The sequence below is a fragment of the Scyliorhinus canicula genome, unplaced genomic scaffold (assembly GCF_902713615.1).
Source record: "Scyliorhinus canicula unplaced genomic scaffold, sScyCan1.1, whole genome shotgun sequence".
In the NCBI taxonomy this organism is placed as follows: domain Eukaryota; kingdom Metazoa; phylum Chordata; class Chondrichthyes; order Carcharhiniformes; family Scyliorhinidae; genus Scyliorhinus; species Scyliorhinus canicula.
The window spans coordinates 1-12,781 of record NW_024055508.1 but is presented as its reverse complement, the minus strand read 5'-3'; positions in this window follow the sequence as shown (position 1 = coordinate 12,781).

Sequence of the window (12,781 nt, the reverse complement as noted above, 5' to 3'; positions counted from 1 at the left end):
CAACACAGTTCTGTTAAACTATAATATTTGCAAACATTTCTACGGTCCTTGGAACTTAACAGCCCAATAACTTGAGTCACCACGTTTGCAAGTGTAAACACAACTACTGTTATTATTAATATTTATCATGAAGTATGCAATTAATACAACTGGATAACATCCAGCTAATAACGATTACTCCCTTCAACTGTCCCACCGACTCCCCACACATATGATAAAGAAACACAGAGGGCTGTAAAGGGGTAAAATAACAAGCACGAAGTTCAAAAGATAAGAGTCTTTACATCAAATTGTAGTTCTTACGCATGGTTGCTGATTAAAGATTCTGGTTTTAGCCGGCATTGATCTTCGTGACAGAGTGAATCATTCAGAATCGCAATAGGTTAGGAAAATGCAATAATCGCAGATAGCCGGCTTTCTAGAAATTCGTATCGAAGAAGGCCCTTCTGCTTCAGGTTCACATTAAGCCTGAATCTTTCTGGAGAGCTACTTTATTACACATCGCACGTTGCAATAATTACATTGTTTACTCTAAGCTTCGGCAACGTAAAGAGAACTCCACACAGTCTTCCTGGACAGAGAGACCGCCAGTACAGTGGCCTTCTGAAGAGGTTTAGTTAGTTCCTTATTGGAGAGAGTTAGTTCGGTCACGGCATTCTGACAGCCAGAATCAAAAGTGGAATCTCGTATCACGTAAACTATTCCAATGAGGTCAGGTAATATCACCACCGTATACCGGCAGAGAACAGTGTCTTCGGGCAGATTGTTTGCCATCAGATAATTCAATCAGACCGAGTAATCCCGGATACCCGCCCGTGTGCAATCACTCGTCAAAATCATCAAAGGCTTCTTTTTTAATTTAGGATACAGGCAGCCTTATATATCCACGTCCATGAATCATCCATGGATCAAACATGTAGCGGCAATAATAAAGGAAAGGAGAAATATCAGAATAAAGAGGGAATGAAAAAGAAGCAACTTTAACAATACCCATTATACAATTATCACCATTTGTTGTGTGTCAGCTTTTCAAAACTGTTTCTTTTCCTGCACTGAATCAACATTACATACAGTTTATGTCATAGAATCTCCATTGTGCAGAACGTGTTCATTCGTCCCCTTGGAGTCACTGAACCTCCGAAAGACCACCAGCATCAAGGCCCACTCCCACACCCTATCTGTGTAAACCGAATTCACTTTTAGATGCAGAGGGGTAATGTATCATGGCCAATCCATCTAACTCCAATAGCTTTGGACGTGGAGGTAACAGGACTACACGGAGGAAAACTGAAGAGAACTTGTAAACTCCATACAGTCTCCCAAGGTCGGAAATGAACCAGGTCCCTGCAACGTTCAGTCAGTAGTGCTAACCACTGTACTGCCGCCTGTATCCTGGCTGCCACGTCGCTGCCACGCCTGGTCAAATCCTTAAAGTCAGCATTAGCAAAACGCCCCGCAAGGAACTGAGCTCTGGCGGTCCAGAGGTGTGTATAACACTAAGGCACCAGTTACTGTGACACCAATTACACTGACGCGAGCCGCATTGACACCACTTATACTGGCAAAAGAAGCACTGACAATAGCCGCACTCACTCCAGTTGCATTGGCACCAATTGCACTGGCACGAACTACACTGATGTTTGCCACACTGGCACCAGTTTCACTGCCACCATCAGCATTTAGCGAAGCCGCAATGGCGCCTGTTCCACTGCCACTGGTGCATTGGCATAAACTGAACTGACGCCAACTGGACTAATTATAGCCACAATAGCACAAGACCCACTGCCCCATCAGCACCAACAGTGGCTTTAATGACACGTATTCCACTGGCCCCATCAGCACTGACAATGTCCACACTGACACAGGTTGCACTGGCCCCATCAGCACTGCCACTGGCCACACTGACACAGATTGCACTGGCCCCATCAGCACTGACAATGTCCACACTGACACAGGTTGCACTGGCCCCATCAGCACTGCCACTGGCCACACTGACACAGATTGCACTGGCCCTATCAGCAATGACAATGTCCACACTGTCACAGATTGCACTGGCTCCATCAGCACTGACACTGGCCACACTGACACAGGAAGCACTGGCTCCATCAGCACTGACACTGGCCACACTGACACAGGAAGCACTGGCCCTATCAGCACTGACACTGGCCACACTGACACAGGAAGCACTGGCCCTATCAGCAATGACACTGGCCGCACTGACACTTGTTCCACTGGCCCTATCCACTGACACTGGCCACACTGACACAGGAAGCACTGGCCCCATCAGCAGTGACACTGGCCGCACTGTCTCTTATTGCATTGGCACCATCAGCACTGACATTAGCCGCAGTGACACTTGTTGCACTGGCACCATCAGTACTGACACTGGCCGCACTGACACTTGTTCCACTGGCATCAGCACTGACACTGGCTGCACTGACACTTGTTCCACTGGCCCCATCAGTACTGACACTGGCTGCACTGACACTTGTTCCACTGGCCCCATCAGTACTGACACTGGCTGCACTGACACTTGTTGCACTGGCTCCATCATCACGGACACTGACCGCACTGACACTTGTTCCACTGGTCCTATTACACTGACTCTGGAAACACTGACCCGGAGTGAACTGGCAGCAGAGCAATTATATTTTCCAGATTCACACTGCTCCCACTGGAACGAGAGCGGGAGGCACTATCACAGGACAAGATATCCAGATACCCGGAGTATTGCAGTAGACCCACTGGTGCACTTGCAGCAACAAGACGAGGAACAGCGGTACAACCAGGAATAGTACCAGCAGCACGCCCAGCATAAATGATTATCAGCAACAGCAGCAACTCTAGCTGAGACTTCACCAGCCGCAGGCCCAGCAGAAACAGCACCAGCAGAAGCCCCAGCAGAAACAGCACCAGCAGCAGACCCAGCAGAAACTGTACCAGCAGAAGCCCCAGCAGAAACAGCACCAGCAGCAGACCCAGCAGGAGAAGCCCCAGCAGGAACAGCACCAGCAGGAGAAGCCCCAGCAGAAACAGCACCACAGCAGCAGTCCCAGCATAATCAATACCAACAGCAGCAGCCGAAAAGAAAAAGCACCAGCAGGAGAAGACCCAGCAGACAGTACCACAGCAGCAGCCCCAGCAGAAACAGTATCAACAGCAGCAGCCCCAGCAGAAACAGCACCAGCAGCAGACCCAGCAGAAACAGCACCAGCAGCAGACCCAGCAGAAACAGTACCAGCAGAAGCCCCAGCAGAAACAGCACCAGCAGCAGACCCAGCAGAAACAGTACCAGCAGGAGAAGCCCCAGCAGGAACAGCACCAGCAGGAGAAGCCCCAGCAGAATAGCACCACAGCAGCAGTCCCAGCATAATCAATACCAACAGCAACAGCCGAGAAGAAAAAGCACCAGCAGGAGAAGACCCAGCAGACAGTACCACAGCAGCAGCCCCAGCAGAAACAGTATCAACAGCAGCAGCCCCAGCAGAAACAGTACCAGCAGAAGACCCAGCAGAAACAGTACCAGCAGAAGACCCAGCAGAAACACTACCAACAGCAGCAGCCCCAGCAGAAACAGCACCACAGCAGCAGTCACAGCAGAAACAGCACCACAGCAGCAGCCCCAGCAGAAATAGTGCCAGCAGCAGCAGTCACAGCCGAAACAGCACCACAGCAGCAGCCCCAGCAGAAATAGTGCCAGCAGCAGCAGCCCCAGCATAAACAATACCAACAGCAGCAGCCCCAGCAGAAACAGTACCAACAGCAGCAGCCCCAGCAGAAACAGTACGAGCAGCAGCATCCCCAGCAGAAACAGTACCAGCAGCAGCAGTCCCAGGATAAACAGTACCAGCAGCAGTCCCAGGATAAACAATACCAACAGCAGCCGCAGCATAAACAGACCCACAGCAGCAGTCCCAGCAGAAACAGTACCAACCGCAGCAGTCCCAGCATAAAGAGTACCAGCAGCAGCAGTCCCAGCATACACAGTACCAACAGCAGCCCCAGCATAAACAGTACCAGCAGCAGAAGCCACAGGATAAACAGTACCAGCAGCAGCAGTCCCAGCATAAAGAGTACCCGCAGTAGCAGTCCCAGCAGAAACAGTACCAGCAGCAGCAGTCCCAGCAGAAACATTACCAGCAGCAGCAGCCCCAGCATAAACAGTACCAGCAGCAAAAGCCCCAGCATCAAGAGTACCAGCAGCAGCAGTCCCAGCAGAAACAGTACCAACAGCAGCAGTCCCAGCAGAAACAGTACCAGCAGCAGCACCCCAGCAGAAACAGTACCAGCAGCAGCAGCCCCAGCAGAAACAGTACCAACAGCAGTCCCAGCATAAACAGTACCAACAGCAGCAGTCCCAGCAGAAACAGTACCAGCAGCAGTCCCAGCAGAAACAGTACCATCAGCAGCAGTCCCAGCAGAAACAGTACCAGCAGCAGCAGCCCCAGCAGAATCAGTACCAGCAGCAGCAGTCCCAGGATAAACAGTACCAGCAGCAGTCCCAGCATAAACAATACCAACAGCAGCCGCAGCATAAACAGACCCACAGCAGCAGTCCCAGCAGAAACAGTACCAACAGCAGCAGTCCCAGCATAAAGAGTACCAGCAGCAGCAGTCCCAGCATACACAGTACCAACAGCAGCCCCAGCATAAACAGTACCAGCAGCAGAATCCCCAGGATAAACAGTACCAGCAGCAGCAGTCCCAGCATAAACAGTACCAACAGCAGCAGTCCCAGCAGAAACAGTACCAGCAGCAGTCCCAGCAGAAACAGTACCAGCAGCAGCAGTCCCAGCATAAACAGTACCAACAGCAGCAGCCCCAGCATAAACAGTACCAGGAGCAACAGCCCCAGCAGAAACAGCACCAACAGCAGCAGTCCCAGCATAAATAGTACCAACAGCAGCAGTCCCAGCAGAAACAGTCCCAGCAGAAACAGTACCAACAGCAGCAGCCCCAGCATAAACAGTACCAGCAGCAGCATTCCCAGCATAAACAGTACCGATAACAGCAGTCCCAGCATAAACAGTACCAGCAGCAGTCCCAGCAGAAACAGTACCAGCAGCGGCAGCCCCAGCAGAAATTGTGCCAGCAACAGAAGCCCCAGCAGAAACAGTACCAGCAGCAGCAGCCCCAGCAGAAACAGTACCAACAGCAGCAGCCCCAGCATAAACAGTACCAGGAGCAACAGCCCCAGCAGAAACAGCACCAACAGCAGCAGTCCCAGCATAAATAGTACCAACAGCAGCAGTCCCAGCAGAAACAGTCCCAGCAGAAACAGTACCAACAGCAGCAGCCCCAGCATAAACAGTACCGATAACAGCAGTCCCAGCATAAACAGTACCAGCAGCAGTCCCAGCAGAAACAGTACCAGCAGCGGCAGCCCCAGCAGAAATTGTGCCAGCAACAGAAGCCCCAGCAGAAACAGTACCAGCAGCAGCAGCCCCAGCAGAAAACAGTACCAACAGCAGCAGCCCCAGCATAAACAGTACCAGGAGCAACAGCCCCAGCAGAAACAGCACCAACAGCAGCAGTCCCAGCATAAATAGTACCAGCAGCAGCAGTCCAGCAGAAACAGTCCCAGCAGAAACAGTACCAACAGCAGCAGCCCCAGCATAAACAGTACCAGCAGCAGCATTCCCAGCATAAACAGTACCGATAACAGCAGTCCCAGCATAAACAGTACCAGCAGCAGTCCCAGCAGAAACAGTACCAGCAGCGGCAGCCCCAGCAGAAATTGTGCCAGCACAGAAGCCCCAGCAGAAACAGTACCAGCAGCAGCCCCAGCAGAAACAGTACCAGCAGCAGCAGTCCCAGCATAAACAGCACCAGCAGCAGCAGTCCCAGCATAAACAGGACCAGCAGCAGCAGTCCCAGCATAAACAGTAACAGCAGCAGCAGGCCCAGCAGAAACAGTACAAGCAGCAGCAGCCCCAGCATAAACACTACCATCAGCAACAGTCCCAGCATAAACAGAACCAGCAGCAGCAGTCCCAGCATAAACAGAACCAGCAGCAGCAGCCCCAGCGGAAACAGTACCAGCAGCAGCAGTCCCAGCAGAAACAGTACCAGCAGCAGGAGTCCCAGCAGAAACAGTACCAGGAGCAGCAGCCCTAGCAGAAACAGTACCAGCAGCAGCAGTCCCAGAATAAACAGTACCAGCAGCAGCCCCAGCAGAAACAGTACCAGCAGCAGCAGCCCCAGCAGAACCAGTACCAACAGCAGCAGCCCCAGCAGAAACAGTACCAGCAGCAGCAGTCCCAGCAAGAACAGTACCAGCAGCAGCAGCCACAGCAGAAACAGTACCAGCAGCAGCAGTCCCAGCAGAAACAGTACCAGCAGCAGCAGTCCCAGCAGAAACAGTACCAGCAACAGCAATCGCAGCATAAACAGTACCAGCAGCAGCAGCCCCAGCAGGAACAGTACCAACAGCAGCAGGCCCAGCAGAAACAGTACCAGCAGCAGCAGGCCCAGCAGAAACAGTACCAGCAGCAGCAGCCACGGCAGAAACAGTACCAGCAGCAGCAGCCCCAGCATAAACAGTACCACCAGCAGCAGGCCCAGCATAAACAGTACCACCAGCAGCAGCACCAGCATAAACAGTACCAGCAGCAGCAGGCCCAGCGAAACGGTACCAGCAGCAGCAGTCCCAGCAGAAACAGTACCAGCTCAAACACTACCAGCAGCAGAAATCTCAGCATAAACAGTAACAGCAGCAGCAGCCCCAGCAGAAACAGTACCAGCAGCGGCAGTCCCAGCAGACACAGTACCAGCAGCGGCAGCCCCAGCAGACACAGTACCAACGACAGCAGTCCCAGCAGAAACAGTACCAACAGCAGAAGTCCCAGCAGAAACAGTAACAGAAACAACCGTAGTAGAAACAGTATCAGCAGGTGCAAACCCAACTGAACACAGCCAGCAGCAAATTCCCGAGCAGAAACAGTACCCGCAGCAGTAGTCCGAACTGAAACAGTACAAACAGCAGTACAAATATCAGCTGCACTGGAAAAGAGTGCTGGGGATTGTTCGAGGGTACAACAGGAGATAGGTTGGAGACTTGGGCAGAGAAATAAAAAATGAAGTTTAATCCAGAAAAATGTGAGGTAATAAAGTTAGGTAAACATAGTCTATTGGTGAACTATACCGTAAATGGCAAAACTCTTAGGAATTTAGAAAGTCAGTGCGATCTGGCTATGCAGGTCCACAGATACTTGGAAGTGGCAACACAAGTGGACAGCACAGTCAAGAAAGCATACGGAATGCTTACCTTCATTGAAAGGGGTATCGTATAAATCATGCTACTCATGCTGCAGTTGTATAGAACCTTTCTAAGGCCGCACTTGGAATATGCGCACAATGCTGGTTGCGACACTACCAGAAGGATGTGGAGGAGTTGCAGAGGATGCTGAGGAGGTTTATCCTAAAGTTGCAAGGTCTGCAGGGTGTTAACTATGCCGTGAGGCGGAATAGACTCGGACTGTTTTCAGTAGAACTGCGGAGTATGAGGGCTGACCTCATAGACGTCTAAATGATTATCCGGTGCATGGATAGAGTTGATGGGCAGGCCCTCCTTCCCATGGTGGAAGGTGCAGTATCCAGACGACCTATGTTTATGGCCCTTGGGGCATATATAGGGGAGATGTGCGAGGCAGATGTTTTGTACGCAGAGGGTGGTCAGTGCCTGGAACGCATTGCCAGTGGAGGTTGTGGAAGCAGCTACATTAACGGCGTTCAAAAGATATCTTGACAAATACATGGATATGATGGAAATAGAGGGATTCCGCAAAAGGAAGTGCTGAGTATTTTGGCAATGTTTGGTATATTGACCGGTACAGGCTTGGAGGGCCGAATGCCTGTGCCTGTGATGGATTGTTCTTTGTCCTTTGTAATCGTCCATGAATCTGCACACCGAGCATTATATGCACTTCCTGCATGGAAACTAATCGTTTGTTAGATAACCAGATGCAATCTGTACCAAAAATCCCAAGTGTGGCCTCACCAAGACTATGCACAGTTGCAATAAGACATCCATACTGCTGTAGTCACGCCTAGAAATGAGGGCCAACATACCATTTGCCACTTTACCTATTAGCGGTACCTGCATGAATGCTTTCAGTGATGTGTGTACTAGTATACCGAGTTGTCTTTCCACCTCAACATATCCCAAATGTATCTCCACTTAAATATTACTCTTCCGTTCTGTCCTCTGTCCCAGGTGATAATTTCACATTCATCTTGGCCATTCATTGAACTTGTCGATATCACTCCGAAGTCTCTCAACATCCTCTTCACCAGTCCCATTCCCACCAAGTTTATTGTCGTCAGAAAACTTGGAAATATTGCAATTGTTTCCTTTATCCAAATTTCTGAAGTATGTTGTGAATAGACAGTGCCTAAGATGTGATTCCTGCGGATCCCGCTCATCATCAGCTGCCATGGGGGCAAAGCCCCATTTCTTCCTACTTTCCGACCTGTATCTCTCATCAGCACTCAATACACGCTAATATATTATCCCCGAACTCATATGCTTCAATATTGCAAACTGACATCGCATTTCCGACTTTATAAACATTTTTATTTCACAACATGCGAGCTGGAAATGATGGCGTTTGTGTGAACAACACAAGACTGAACGTACATCAAATATTCACATTTTTATAGTTAATTAACCTGTTAGACATCGGCCAAAATTTGGAATTTAGAAATTCAATCCGAACTGTGTGAAACAACTCAATGACGCAATCTGTTTGTTCTCTTGCAGAAAGATAACTGATGTTGCAACTTCAATGTCCCTGCGGTGATCCAAGATGGTATAACTGAGAAGCTTCCGTCAGAAAGTACCTCACAAGTTAACAGCGAGGCATGAACTGCAGCCGGAAGGATCCAATGAATTCACAGTGAAGATGCCGGAAATATTTGCAAGTATCGTGCAAGTATTTTATACGTCCCTTGTTTTTATTGGTGTTCCTGGTAAGTTACTCTGCTCAGCTCAGCTGTTTAAATCTGAGATTGAGATTCTCCGGTTTTATACTGTTACTCATTAAATTTCCTGCTGAGCCGATGGGTACCGTTGTGCAGGCACGTGATCATTGATCTGATCTGTCTTCAAACTAATTACCCGAATTAGCTGTGTGCGATCACACGATTTCCTCAACAGATCAGCCACCCATGTGTACAACTTACAGCTCAACGGTAATGTCCAGTTATTGTGTTTCATTTCATATCTTGATACTTGAACACAGACTTAAATTTGTACATGGTTTCTGACGGACGGAATTAGCAGGAATACGAAACATAATGAGGGTTGCAAATCAGAGAGGATGACCTGATTCACGTGGCAATGTATTCCTGAGAGCAATTGTCGGTGTAGAATTGTACTGACTGTGATCACTAATCGCAGTCGAATACATAACCACAGTAAATATCTATTAGTGAGTCCATCTGTCAATTCTGGTTTTGTATTGTTTAGAAAGCTGGCTAGGGTTGGATACCTGACCGAACTGACCATTGATCAATGTAGATATCTGTCAGTTTTAGAGTTGCACCGAGTGTATGTTACTAAACAGAGTGGAATACGCGAGTTCCCCCTCCGGTGTCCATGTATTACTGGGAGTACCTGTCAGTGTAGAATTGTGTGCAGTGTGCGTCGCAAACTGGTGTTAAATAATTTGATTCAATTTTGATATCATGACTTGGAGTCTGAGTGATGACCATTCTAAGTAGCTGGCGCTCTGTTTTACCAATCTTTCACACTGAAAAGTTGAATGTTTTGTGCAGTTGGTTGATGATTCTTTCCAATGGGTGCATACAATACAATGTGCAATCATGTGTGTGTTTCGTAATGATCTGCTAAAACAGAAACTGTCGTTTCGGAAATTTGAACAACCCGACAAAACTCTAACTGTGCCCCAATCCACTTCATGGTTTGGTTCACTTCCATTCTTCCAGAAATTAATTCCAATATCTGTTGCATTGTGACGGTAGTTGAACCTGGGGCACTATATTAATTGATTCATGGATCTATTCATCAGAACCGCTAATTGGCCCAATTCCGTTCCGGCACTCTGATTGTCCAAGGAATATTTGGAAACTTATTTTTCCAATTGATACGAAACACCTGACGGCTAACGTTATTGGAACACATTTGCAAGGATAATGCCTATGGACGACTTATTATCCATGTGTTTACAAATTTGTTGTATTCCTCCTCTCAGTTAAATCTTGTATTTTGTTTTGGAAATTGCATTGTTGTCTTCCGATTGCATCTCAGTTATGTAAGTGTGGAACAATATTCATCCTTTCCCCATGGCCACATCAATTCCCACCTTCTGCTGCTTGCGCACTTAATTCCAATATTTCTTGCCTTTCGTCGGGAGTCTGTACTGTTGCAACTTTACACTTTAATTCCAAAATCAGAGAGCTTGGTAATTATCTTATTAATTAAATCCATAATGTAGATAGTTCTCCATATACTTTAACAAGGTGTGACCTGTTTGGAATGTGTGTTGAAGACAGTTGATTATATTCTGTACGTCTGGGCTTTCCGTTTTTTTATTACCATTAGCTTAATTTCTTTCCGGAAACAACAGTTAGCTACGCTGCAATTCTTTTCTGTGCGAGCCTCTGTTTCAAACCATCTGCCATTAAATCCTTCGGCAATGAACTCACGATTGTTAATGAACAGGAACAAAAATGACGTGCTCTACCGCCCCATCACATTTTCAGCAACATTTTTGAATTAAATCCAGCTACACCAGCTATGCCGTTTCTCTTTGATTACTTTGGCAAATATTTGCTTTAACTTAATCAAATGTTTTGGTTGGATTTTATTCGCTAGCATCTCACAGATTAGTTGACACATTCATGATGCATTTCCCTTTCTCAAGCACAGTGTCCGAATGCAAATCCATCTGTTCATCCCGCGCCCAACGACTCACATTAACAGTGAACCCTTCGAAGCGCCGACCTGTGCTTCACAATTACATTTCCATTTCAAACTTGTCAGTCTGGTCGTCTCTGCTGCAAACGCTAATACACCTCGTTAGCCTTAAATAGAGTAGATGGCATCAGATTATTCCAGACTCAAATTGCGGCCTCATTGGAGTTAATAACTTTGTATGTTCGTAAGATATAGGAGCAAATTTGGGCCATTCGCCCATCGAGTCTGCTGCGTCATTAGAACATGGCTGATATGTTCCTCATCTGTTATCTACAATGTTACAGGCCACGAACTGCATGGCGACATCAGCCAGAATATCTCCTCCTTGAAAACTAAACTAGGAGCGGGAGTCGGCAATTTAGCCTCTCGAGCCGAACAACCTCAATGTGATCATGGATGATCCCGCTATGGCCTTAACGCCAGTGTCCTGCCCGCTCATTATTACTAGTCACAGATTAACAATGAAAAATCTGTATAATTGCTCCTTAAATTTATTAACTTGCCTATCTGTGTTCAAGCTATATAAGATATTTGAGCCAGTTCTGACTCCTCTCTCACATGGATAGTTAATGGTAATTTCCTGACTCTATTGGTGAAATCATAATTTCCTTTGACTTGGGAGATGTCATCATAATTGTTCAATTCAACAGCCGTTCTCACCACAATCACCCTCTCAGACAGAAAATTCCCTTCCCGCGTTTCATATTAATTCTCCTATTATATCCCGGACTTTCTCACCTGCCTTGAATATATTATTAGCCTCCACTACTCCTTTCCAATATATACGACTTGCTCCACATCGTGCCAAACGATTCAGATGATGCTTCCCTGCAATATGCTCCTTTAATTTATTCATTATCCAGTAACCCAGGTTCCTCTCCAATGTGTTTGAAGGGACACTGTGCCAGGTTCAGTAAATTGGCCGTGTTCATGTTTCTGTTCCTTCCCCTCATGGCTGAAACAGTGCGAAATCCCCCTTTAACTTCGCCTTGCCGCAACAAATTTGCAAATACAAAGTATTCTGTTCTTCCATTTCAAACTGAACCACTTCAGAACCTCCATTGCAGTTCTGTGGATGATCCATTTGGGAGAGCGTTAAGCTTTAAAGGGAGCATGAATTATAATATGGACTCCATGCATTGAGATGTCAACTTATTCAAATATGTAATTCTCCTCTTATTTCTTCGAACTTAATAATTCGAACAAGATCATCAGCCCATTTAACCACTGAAATAATCCTGCATTATTTTACGACTACATATTTGTGTTTGAACTAAAAGGAAATCTTGTGCCATCATCTGTTTACTCATTTAGGAATGACAAGGACTTTCATCCTTAATTATGTGTTGTATGGTCCAACTGTCCAAAATCGGTTTGCTTTTGCCCAGTGTCAGATTTAATATCATTAAATAACTTTCTCAGTTAACGATAGAGAATACAATGCAAGCCGTGAAGAATGTCGGAAATGTATATATATAGTGCATTATGCGCAATTTAAAAATGAGGTCAATCTATTTCGATGATTAGTTTTCTTAATCTGTGACAAAGGAGTTAACAGTTTGGCAGAATGTGATGTCACTCATGGGAGGGCTGGGTCTGCATTTTATGTTCAGTTGCCAGCCCTGCCATGTGCCTGTTGTCTTTAGTTTTCTGTCAGTGTTCTGCTCTGTGTTCAGAAGAAAATAGTTGTGTTTCCCAGACAGACTTCTGAAAGCGTCTCTCCCAAGGACTTGTGAACAAACCGACAACCGACTGATTGTTACCTTTAACAGTAAGTGGCATTTAACACGTTTGTGGATTTTGCTTCACTCAAATTTTAGAGGGAGATGAGGAAGAGCTGTG